This window comes from Lycium barbarum, chromosome 3 (assembly GCF_019175385.1).
Source record: "Lycium barbarum isolate Lr01 chromosome 3, ASM1917538v2, whole genome shotgun sequence".
Classification (NCBI taxonomy): Eukaryota; Viridiplantae; Streptophyta; class Magnoliopsida; order Solanales; family Solanaceae; genus Lycium; species Lycium barbarum.
The window spans coordinates 21,338,456-21,351,330 of record NC_083339.1 but is presented as its reverse complement, the minus strand read 5'-3'; the positions used below and the strand labels follow the sequence as shown (position 1 = coordinate 21,351,330).

General features: G+C 35.7%; 1 long non-coding RNA gene across 1 annotated transcript; it reads right to left on the bottom strand.

Annotated features, from left to right (window-relative positions):
* Positions 1-503: 503 nt before the first annotated feature.
* LOC132633802 (uncharacterized) lies at positions 504-2,539 on the bottom strand. Its single transcript, XR_009579828.1, has 3 exons — positions 2,219-2,539; positions 1,665-1,712; positions 504-918 (listed from the first exon to the last, which is right to left on the bottom strand). It is a non-coding gene; the product is annotated as an uncharacterized LOC132633802 (long non-coding RNA).
* Positions 2,540-12,875: the final 10,336 nt, after the last annotated feature.

Genomic DNA, 12,875 nt, shown 5'->3' with positions numbered 1-12,875 from the left:
TTCAACATAATCCTTGTGCTGCAGATATTGCAGCAAGTAGCTTTGCTCTAACATCATAGCATGATAGGTTCGTTTCTGTATCATACTTAGTTTTGTCATCATTTTACTTGAATTTTGAGTGACATAAAGATCATAACACAAACAAAATTGAGTTACAAAAGGATGATGACTTCTCCATACTTTTGGCATCCACCCTCTCTCAATAACCAGAACTGTATGTAAATCCTAATTCAAATGAAAACACTAGGTACAATACCAACTACTACTATCTTCCTTCTCCACTGTATCACATTTTCTTGAAATATACTTATAAGATCAGAAATATTTAATGATTAATTAATTAAACATCTTATTATTTTGGGAATTAATTGTCACGACCCAACCCCGTAGGCCGTGACTGGTGCCCGACCTGGACACCCGTATACATACCTATCAGATATAGTCAAACTGAAACTACGAACAATACGGAACTTTACAAAGAACTCTGAAGGTTCATAGCGTCATCATATATGTATATTCAGATACACTGTCTCCTGAGGAGTCACAACTGATCATATCATGAAATAATACGTAAGCCGACAAGGCTGCCATCACATATCAATATCACATGCAAGCCGACAAGGCTGCCACTATAGACGAATATCATACCACAGCACATCGTATAGACACGGCTGAACAGAACCCATAAACAAAGACACAGCTGATCAAACCTGTACACAACCCACATATATGTCTACAGACCTCTAAGAGTATCAACAGTAACATATGACGGGACAGGGCCCCGCCATACCCCTGGATAACATATACATATATCTCACAAGATCTGTACTGAAAGTCTAAACTCCGGAACAACGGAGCTCTCCAAGATAGCTGAGTAGAAGTCCTATGCTGAAGGGTCACCAAACCGACTAGCTGTACCTGCGGGCATGAAACGCAGCCCCCCGAAGAAAGGGGGTCAGTACGGAATATGTACTGAGTATGTAAATTATGAAATTCAATAAAGAGGATCATAACTGAAACAAAGATTACCAGAAACAAGTATGGCTTTTTAAAACATCAATACACTTGCCTTGTGAAATGAAAGTCATGCATATCAATATCATATATCATATATATAACGTGTCCCGGCCCTCTAGTGAGGGACTCGGTGAATAAAGTCATCATATGCCCTTTTGGCCGCCATAACATATCATCATATCATCATATCATCACATCATCATATCATCATATACATATATATAACGTGTCCCGGCCCTCTAGTGAGGGACTCGGTGAACAATGCAGTGAAACTGTGCACGAAAACATGTCCTGGCCCGGGACTCAGTGAAAGATATATTGAGGCATGCACGAGCAGAGTAGTGAGAAACCATATGCAAGTTAAAACACATCTGAGACTCGATAGAATAGTCAAAACGAGCTATCATTTGAAAATCAAGGCAATAGTCATATCAAGTACCTTTCGAATATCACTATGGATTATATCAAAATAGAACTTTTGGAATCATATATACGTATCAAGACATAATGAAATAGCTTCTGGGAGTCAAGAACATTAGCCATCCTAGTGGCTCTAAGAATAGGAGCTTTTTTGAAATCATACATATACGTCGTCTGTTTGTTTCATAAAGATCATGCCAAAAGAAAGAAGGGTTAACTTTACATACCTGTCGGCGACTATTCGTGAATCCTTTTTGCCTCGTCGCTCTTTTCGCCTATTTATATAAAAGTAACGTCATCGTTAGTACCATATTTTCTAGTTCACAGTCTATAGCCCAATCCTTATAGAACCTATATTTCAGCTTATATATTCTCGTTTAGGTTTCCTATCATCTAAAATTTTAGCGAAAATTCGACAGCACTTCCCCTATATGTTCGCCTATCCCAAATTTCCAATTGCTCTCCTGTTGACACAGAAATACCAACAATAATATATGGGTACAATTATATTTCCAATTCCTTCAATTCAACAAGAACAACATGTTCATATCAACATAACTTCAATTTTAACTTTCCCATCCCTTCGCCATATAATCCATGATAATCACAACTATAACGCAACTTAAAATAAGTTTTCCATGCCTATTTAGAACAGCCCCTACACGGCTCAATTCATCTTTCAACATCAACATCCACAACTTTTATTTTCATTATATATCCACAAACTTATACATGTTAAAATTGCCTCCAAAATGTGTATACAAAAAAAATTAAATCTTACCTCAATCTTAGGATAATTCACCACAAGGTATATTTCCAACTTGCTAAGATCCGGATAAAACCAATGTCATAACCATGAAATCGATGAATAAAAATAGCTATACTTAATCTTTGAAATAAGAGAAGAACACTGGTTGCTCTTTGTTGAAATTGGAAGGAAAACGTTGCTACTGCTATGGAAAGAAATAACGTTGTTGCTTCTACAAAATAGGTGATGCATATACCTTCCTTCAAGAATGAATTCTCCAAGAGGCAATCTAAGTTATCATACAAATGTATGCGAGAATTGAGGTCCGAAAATTTTATGTCGGCAAAAAAAAACTTTAGTATATCTAAAGTTAGGCAACTAGGCACTAACATACAAATCTAATGCTATGTATATGTGAAGTAGTCTTATTTAATGCTTTAAAGAACTACTTTGACGGTGGAAGTGGTAAACATGTAGAGTAGAGGTTTTAAATATAATATTCCACAATACATACCAACTAATCATATAATTAATTTCTTGATCTCAATTCACTTTAATAACAATTATTTTAATACACTTTATATACTCATTGCCATGATTATGTGACATAGCACTAGTCCATAGCCCTTTTTGGTGCACACAAAATATTATTCTCAATCACCGTGGTCACACTTTTAAAGTCCTAAATTATTTCGGGACCTCAAACGTCTTTGTACACCGAGCTCGATTTTTCATCATTGAATATGATCAAATTCTCTGGGCTCATGTAAATTTTCTCACGTTGGACGATTAAATATTCTAGTCCCAGAATACAGGATATTACAGCTTGGATCATATTTTACTCAAATAAATGTTGAACTCGACAAAACTTATTTCCTTCGATTAGTTTAACTTCAAATCCTTACGATACGTGTGTGCCATCACTTTAACCACTTATAAGCTTGGGGGATAACCTCGTGTCCGTTACTAATATCATTTAACTCGCACACTTTCCAATGCCTGGGAATACAGGATGTAACATTAATCGGGTTGCGCCGATCACAAAGTCTTCTAGCAACCACTATGAGAGGTACTCTCTCAAAACTTTATGTATGTCTTTGTAGTGATTCACATTTTACTTATTAACAATAAAAAGTAAAACTTGATGCAGAGTACTTCGAGGGCTGGAAGAGGTCCTAAGCCCAGTAGATCGGAATAAATTTATCCAAAGTTAACAATCATTTAAAAATTAAAAATAAAATCAAAAGATACATGCACGTAACCCCATTATGTATATTATTCTAGTCTAATCAAATACTATATTGTTTAGTGCAATGAACAATTAATAAACACAAAGTCAATTCCAAATTTATTTATATTAGTTGAAAGCGAATCTATTACACTTCTGAAACGACTTAATTAGATTCCACTCTAGGTTACTAGCTTAATGACATTTTCAGAGAATGACAACTTCAAAAGAATGTCAGGCCCGATCAATAAAAACGTCTTTAATGCTTTCGTAAATGACTTAAGTTTTGTCCAAAATTATTTTTCATCCAAAAGTTCAAGAAAAATACTAAAGGAGGTTAGTATTCAATTATTTAGAACATCAATTTTTATATCCTAAAAGACTAAGAAGTATGCACTATTCAATATGAAGCTCGATCCATCGAATGCAAGATTGAACTAGTTGTGTTTGATCTATTGACCAAATCAATAGTTACAATGCGATAAGTCAATTTATATTATGTACATGTGATCCCGAGATGCATGAGGAGCCACAATAGTAATTTGAAAGCTCTGATCATTTTCTTTAGAACTTATAAGTTATTTGCTTTTAAATAAGCCAAAAATAAACAACTCATTGTAAAAATATCATATTCATATTAAAAACACAAAGTAATTAAAGACCTTATTAAAGACCTATGGAGGTTAGTGTTCGATTATTTAGGACTCGATTTTAACAAAGGATCTTAAAAAAATATTTAAGAAGTATACAACATGAGGCTCGGGCCCTCAAATGTAGGATTGAACTAGTTGTATTTGACCATTTGACCAAATTGACAAAGTCAATTTATATTATGTACCTTTGACCAGGAGAGGGTAGAGCGCCAGTGCTAGATGCAAGTGGAGCCACAATAGTGATGTGAATGCTCTGATCACTTTCTTTAGAAGCTTGTAAGTTGTTGACATTTGAATATGCTAGAATTAAACAACTCATTGTGACAATATCATATTAAATAATTAAAGTTAAGATTATTAATAAAAAATAATTCTTGTGCATTGTTTTAAGTAAAACTTACATAAACAACTATCTTTTATACGCTTCTAACAATATATAGCTACAAGTTTGCAATTTACAAACCGTAGCTACCTTTTATGTGGTTTGGCTGTATTTCTGGGTTTTTAAATACAACAAAAATACATGTTTCATAAAAACATAGTGGAGTAAATCCTTTAAATACACGAAGGAGTTTCGGCTGTATTTTCGTGTTCTTAAATACAACGAAATACATGTATCATAAAAACAGAGATGAGTAAATCATTTAAATACACGAAGAAGTTGTGTATTTCATTGTACTTGTATACTGATAATCCTTTTGTTTTCACTGTATTTAAATGTATTCGAGTTCAGATCAGTGAAATTGTCGGCTGACGTCGCATCAGTTGAATGTAAACGACTGTATTTGAATGTATTTACACTAAAAAAATGACGAAAATGAAGAATATAGTCAAATCTAGTCATAACTCCAGTGAAAATACAAAATACACTATATTTAAAAAGGAATACAATAACGCCGGTCGGATCTCCAATGAAATACAAAGAACAATGTATTTAAGAAGAAAGAATACAATAACACTGGTCCGATCTCCGATGAAATACAAAACACTACTATATTTACACTCAAAAAAATAAAAAATACATTCAAATCCTATTAAAGGACTAGATTTGGCTATTGCAGCCAGGATTCTCGCTGCCATTTCCTGCGTGAATAGGACTAGATATTAGAAAGATAGAAGAGTGTCGATACTCGTCGGTAGCATGGCGGTGCTTCGTTTTTGGGCAGACAGTTGGTATTTTCAGTCCGGCGGCGAAGATGATGGAAGATGATTCTCGAAGCTACCGTTTTGCCATTAATACGGCTGCACCTCCGTACAAAATTAAAGCTACTGCCGGCAGCGGCGTCGTGGTGGTAACCGTTTGTGTAACTGTCGTCTATTGGTTGGAACATTTTTTTTTTTGTGAGTCTCAAACTGTAGGAGTAATATTAAGAATGACAGAAAGAGAATGAAGAAGGGCTTATAGGCGTGGAAGATGTATTTTAAGGGTGTAGCTACAGATGGAATATATAGCTACGAATGGTTATAAATATAAAGTGTAGTTCTTATACATAAATAGCTCTTAGAGGTAGCTATGCACAGTAAATTTTTGTATTCGTTGTTATAACTCTTTAACCATGCTAGAAGTAGTTCTGAATATTATTTAATTCAATGAACAATTATTTAGCACAAGTCAATCCCGAATAGGAATTTAATTTATATTAGTTAAATGTAAATATATTAAAAATTTGAAGCAACTTAATCAGATTCCACCCAGGTTACTGGCTAAATGGCTTTCTCAAACAATGACAACTTCAAAAAATTGTTAGATCGATTAAAAAAAAACATCTCTATTGCTCTATAAATGAATTAAATTTTGTCCAAAATTATCTTTAATTCCCATATAAATGTTAATGATAAAAACAAAAGATGCATGTGAATAGCACGTGACCCCCGTAAAATATTTAAGTCTGATTCACGTGCATCATTATCATTTAAAATATTTAAGTCTGATTCACGCGCATCTTTAGGCCAACAATTTTTTTATCGTCGTTCCTATATATATATATATAAAGGGCACTGTATCAAGTAAAGGAAATAAAACAAGAGATAAAAAAATTCCTCGTCGTATCTTCATATCTGTAGATGTGTATATATACAACAAAATGTAAATACTAGATTGTATCCTATATGTACACTTGTACAAATCCTAGTGTATCCTAAATAACAAATTGAACTACCCTATACAAGACAAAAAAAATGAGAATATGCCTTCTCTATGTACACGTATTTACATTCTAGAAGGTGTCAAGTTTTACACTTGGCACCACTAAATGTCGACCATCCTACGACTGATATTCCATCATCAAGATGGAGAAAGAACGATGATGATGGATGAGGATATAACAGTTCCACAAAAAGATTTAGACATAGAACATATCGAACTTGAACCCTTTTCTCTAAGTTTGTTCAATCACCATTGATACGATCCAAAGCTCTTGAAGAAGATGAATGAGAACTTGAATTAGAGCTTGTTAAATTAGAGATCCCAAGGCCCCCCCCCCCCCTTCAAGTTGGAGGGTGGATAAATGATTCCTAACTTGGGTAAAGGGATCGATGAACAGGACCGGAAAGGGGCTTTGTAAAAATGTCTGAGAGCTATGAAATTGAAGGTATGTAGCTCAAAGAAATCAACCGTCTAGGCATTGCTGACGAACAAAGTGGAAATCTAAGTCCACATGCTTTATTTGTTTGTGGAATACTGAGTTCTTGGCTATATGAATAGCCGCTTGGCTATAAAAAAAGAAGAGGAACCGACAAAGGTGAAGGAACTAAGAAATCTTCCAATAATCTAACCATCCGGGTGATTTCAGCCACTACACATATTATTGAATAGTATTCAGCTTCTGCTGATGAAAGTGACAGCAAGGTTTGTTTTTTTGGATTTCCATGATACTGGAGATCCACCAAGTGTGATGAAGAAACTACTGATGGACCGTCGAGTATCCGTACAACGACCCCAATTGGAATCGTGAAAGGCATCCAAATCGAAAAAGGAAGATGAAGATAAGAAAATCCCTGACCCGGATTTGATAGAAGATATCTAAGACATCTCAGAACAGCATCAAGGTAAGGTTGACAAGGGGTTTGCATGAATTGGCTTAAATGATGAGCTGCAAAGAATAAATTTGGTCGGGTGTGGGTTAAGAAATTAAGTTTTCCCAAAATCATTCAATATAGAGTGGGGTTAGGATAGGTTCACCAAGATCCATACGAAGTTTGGTAGAAGGATCAAGAGGAAAAGAAACTGGGTTGAGATCAGCAACTCCAAACTCAAGAAGTAAGTCCAATTGTAAATTTTCTTTGAGAAAGTATTATTCCTTGAGGTCCCCTAATAATCTCCATTCCTTGAAAAATAGTTAGCATTTTCCATATCTTTAATTTTGAATTCATGATCTAGAAAAAATTTGAGTGAAGTAATCTCTGAAGGATCATCCCCCGTAATTAATATATCATCAACATAAACTGCCAGTATAGTCACTCGATGGTCTGATTTCTTGAAAAGGAGAGAATAATCATTCAATGAATGTGAATAACCTTTGAAATTGAGTGCCTTATTCAATCTTACATACCATTGTCTAGAATCTTGACGTAGACCATATAAAGACTTTTTTTAACTTGAAACATAAGTAGAAGTAGGGGCAGACATGCCAATTGGGAACTTCATGTAAACCTCTTCCTGCAAATCACCATGCATGAAGGCACTGTTTACATCTAACTGAGAAGTTTTCCAATTGTTCTTGACTGCAACTGATAACAAACGCTTGATTGTTGTCATCTTGACAACTAGAGAATAAGTCGATGAAATCAATACCCCTTTCTCTGAATGTCTCCCCTAGCAACCAACCTTGCCTTAAAACTTTCCAGAGTCCCATCCTATTTATAATTGATCTTGTATACCCATTTGCATGGCAAGGCTTTCTTGCTTTGGTCAATTCAATCACATCCCAAATGTTGTTGCATTCAAGGGCTTGAAATTCTTTGTCCATCGCTTCCTGCCATCCTGGGTGTAAACTAGCTTGAGAATAAGTAGTTGGTTCAGAAATATAGGAAACATTATTTAACAATGAATAATTTGGTGAATAAAGGGCATTGAAGGATAAAACTGGAGGTGAAATAGTAGAAGTGAAACAACTCTCAGTTAGATCAGTTAGGGAGACCGAATTACAAATGTAATCATCCAAGTATTTACGTTGTTGATGTGCCTTAATTAAGTGTCTAGTAGGTTGAGGTGCAGGGATAGGATCATGTACAGGTTCACCTTGAACTTACTCAGGAAGTGGGGTGTGAGAGAGTATAGATGGTGCTTGGGAAGGAGGTGAAAGAGGAGAATGTTAAGGTGATGAAGGTGGAGTGATAGGAGTAGGATTTTTGTTGTTTAAAAAATCCAAGTCATCTGGTAAATAAGCAGACATAGGAAAAATAGACAAAGTATGATAAGAGTGATTTGGATGACAAAAAGGAAAGATATTTTCATGGAAAATTACATCCTAGAGATGAATACTTTGTTTGATTGTATATCAAGAAGTTTAAAACCTTTCTTGGCATATCCCAAAAATACATATTTCCTAGACCTAGGATCAAGATTGGTTATGTGAACTCGGAGTGTTGAAGCATAACATAGACATAAAAAACTTCTTAAAATGGAATAATCAGGTGCCTTTCCAAAGAGTAGTTCATAGAGAGTCTTAAGTTTAGCATCTTCGATGCGAATCTATTGATTAAAAAGGTAGTAGTTAGTAGACATTCTCTCCAGAATTTGATAGGAAAATAGGACTAAAATAAAAAGGGCCTTACATGTTTCAAGCAAATGTCTATGCTTCCTCTCCACAACTCCATTTTGTTGTGGAGAGTAAGCACAAGATGTTTAGTGAATTATCCCCTGTGAAGCAAGAAAATCAAAGGATTCAATACTGCTCCCTAATTTTAGTGCATTATCACTTCTAACAACTTTAACTTTGGCGCGAATTAGGTTTGAGTCATTGCCAAAAACTGTTTTAATACAGTAAAAAAATATTTGATTTTGTGCTAAGGAGGAAAGTCCAAGTTCCTCTATAATAATCATCCACAATAGTTAGGAAGTATTTGAAACCATCATAAGTGACAGTCCTGTATGGTCCCCAAGTGTCAACATGAATAAGATCAAAAATGTATTTGGTTGAAATGTTGCTAGAAGGAAAAGGTAATTTTGACTGTCTTGCTTTAGCACACACATCACAAGGAGATACACTTGTAGAAACAGGAATAGAAGGAACATTTTTCATATTAGAAAAAGGCATATGTCCCAGCCTATTGTGCCAAATGCTTACATCAACAGAAATGGAACCTAAGAACAAAACAGAGTTTGAAAGTTGTGCAAGAGAACTTTGATTACAAACATGACTACGAGAATTTAAAACTTGTGGATGAACACTTTGATTACAATTAGAATTACTGGAAACTTTTCCTAAACTAGGTGCACTGTCTCTAGGCTTGAGATGACTTGAACTCTTTGATTCTAGGAGATAAAGACCTTTATTGACTTTACCAAGAACTAGTGGCCTCTTCATTAAAGGGGCCTGCAAAATAGCACAAAAAACAAAGAAACTTAGAATGAAATTGAATTGAAGGCATAATTTGTGAACAGATAGTAAGTTGTATTGGAAACAAGGCACAAATAACACATGATTTAGAGTGAAACCAGGAAAAAGAGTGACACAACCTATATGAAACACTAAAGCTCTAGTTGAATTAGGAAGGTTGACATAAATGGGCTTAGGTAGCATTTTTACATCAAATAAAAGATTTAAATCAAATATCCTGTGCTCTGAAGCACTAGAGTCTAGAATCCAGGAAATAGAGTTTAAAGAGACGTTAATATAGGATTTGGAAGAAGGAATGTTTGAAATACCAGCATAATTGGCAGTAGCAATGTCTACATTAGGTTGTTCACCCTCTATTCCAAGTTTCACATATTGAAGAAGTTGGTAAAGACTATGAAACTAATCTTGAGTTATAGGTTTATCCCCTCATTGATTTTCATTGAGGTTTGTTGAATAGGCAGCATTGCTCCTTGTAACTTGTCCAAATTTCTTAGACTTATTAAATTTGAAATCAGCAAGAAACCCTATCACCCTGTAATAATTCTCAGCAGTGTGGTTTTGTTTCTTACAATAAGTGTAGAACAAAAAACTTATGCTAGCAGTTCTCTTTGTTTCTGAAGCAACCTTTTTTTCTTTATTACCCTTGTTGCTACAGGGTGATTAGTGATTTGAAATTATTTTTGTTTCTCATCCTTGATGAGCAGGGAATAAGAATAGTTAACAGAGGGTAAGGGGACTAGCATGAGCAAATTGCTTCTTGGTCCTGCATATGCTTTATTCAATCCTATAAGGAACTGAATCAATCTAGCATCCTGCTTAGATTTATGTGTTTTTGCTTCACGTCCACAAGAGCAGTCACAATTGCAGGTTTGAGACACATCAAGACTGTCTAGCTCATCCCATAGTCTCTTAAGCTTAGTGTAGTATCCAGCAACATCCAGATTTGCTTGAGTTAACGCACTAATTTGTTTTTGCAGTTGATACAACTGAGGACCATTGCTTTGACCAAACCTCTCCTCAAGCTCCTCCCAAATTTCCCTTGTAGTCTTGTAACGACCCGCTTGGTCGTTATAGTCTTTTCGGTATTTTTGACCTTTTCCCGAGCTTTTTTAGCTCACATTTGACCCGAGGGGATCGTTGACTCACTTTTCGAGGTGTTTGGATTTGATTTGGGTGGCCTTTTTGGTAAAATTGGGCTTAAAGTAAAAAAGAGTTGACTCAAAGTTGACTTTTGGGTAAACGGACCTTTTTTGGAAATCCATTGATTTTGAGAGGTTGGGATGGTCTTTTAGAACTGTGTATATATTCAGTCTGGTTTCCAATGCACTCAGGTGCATTTTAGGACTTGGGTTGAGAAGTTGATGTTGAGGTATCAGGGGTTGACTCGGTCAATGAGACCTCCGTTGGGAATTTCGAGGCCACGAGTACGTTCGTCGCGTGTTTTTATGTATGTCTGTGTATGTCGTATGTGAGCAGATGGCCTCGGGTGATAGTCGAGATTTCGGGATTGAGATTGTGATTATTTGGGGAATTCTGGTTTTGATGCCCGCTATAGCGGCAAGCGGGCACCAGTACCGCATCAGCGGCACCGATAGAGCGGTGAGGTTGCCTCCACAGCGGCCTAGTGTAACATTGGCTGACCGTCACAGCGGTCTGAGTGTCCGTCGAGGTGTGACCGCCGCAGCGGTCCCGTTGTCGCGGAAGCGGTATCGGGCAGGTTATTTCATTAAATGAGTATTAAAAGCTCTAAGTCCCTCATTTTTTATTATTCCGACTTTAGAGTTATTGAGAGCATTTCAAGGTGATTCTTGGGAGAAACTCTTGGTGGTAAGTTCTTCTATTTTCTTTGCTATTCCATTGTCCTTAATCACTTTAGGATTTCATTATCATGATAGTTCCTTAAGGGTTTGATGATTAAAGGAGGGCTCTTTCTAGGCTTCTCAACCTTGATTTATTGATTGGGTTAGCTTCATTAGGCATGAAATTGATGACTAGAACCTATAATTGCGTGATTTTTTCCTAATTAGTGGCTAAATTATGGGATTGGAAGCTAGGGTTTATACTCAAATTTTGGGGTTTTGCCTAGAATCCGAATTTGAGTAAATTTTTGGTTCTGCTAGCATGATATTGATGGGAATTGATCACTTAGAGCTTTAAGTTCATGTTGAGACCTTTAGATTCCTAATTTCACCTTTCTAGTTCATAAACCCTATTCCATAGTGTCACGACCCAATTTGGCAAAGCCGTGCAGGTACTTACCTTTCTCACCTCGATAAGCGAATCCTCATCCCAACAATAATAAAGGCATAAATAAGTAGATCAATTAAGCGGAAGAGAATAATCACGTAAGTCTTACAATAATAAAATAGAAAAAGTTCGAAAATAAGGAAATACACCCAGAGTCTGGTCTAAGCCATACAAGAGCATCTAGAATTCGAAATATATAAGTCTGGAAATATAATAATACATCGAATCTGTATATGTCTCTGAATGGAGAAGTAAGACATAAATAAGGAGGAGTCTTCAAGGCAGCGGATATCTCGTGCTTACCCTGTCGACTCAAAGCAGTCCTGATAGCGACTATCAGACACGGGAGACGGAAGAAGACCCAATCTGGAACTCTGCACTCATACAAGAATACATCAAGTGCAGGTCAGTTCAAACCATGGTACTGGTAGGTATCATAGGCCGACTAAGTATAGCTAACATAATCTAGACAATAAAGCAAGATAGGCAGATAAATCAACAAGTATAAGTCAACACAATCGGAACCAAGTAGACGTCATCGCCTAGGTAGAGCATCTAAACCCAAATGTGTCAAGTCTCAATATGTCCAATCCAAAACCAACATCACAAGTAATACACCAGATCATCACAATATAAGCCATGATGCAATGCAATGGAATAATGTATGAATGCAAATGCAATGCCATGCAATGCTGTGTGTTGACACCCAATTTTGGTCCTCTTTTTTCGTTTAATTAATTTCACTATGCTTCTCAGTCCTGAAAATTCGCCAGAATGAGTTTGGAATATTTTCATTAATTATTACGCTATTTTTCGAGATATATTTCTCTAAAGTTAAGAACATTTTTATTTGTTTCTTAAAAATTACCAAACATCATATTTGTAATTAAAAATTACTAAACATCATTCTTTGCAATTAAATCACTCAAAAATAGCGTTGGTGATTCTATATGGCATTTTCTTTTAATCCTATTTATTACTATATTAATCATCTTCTTACT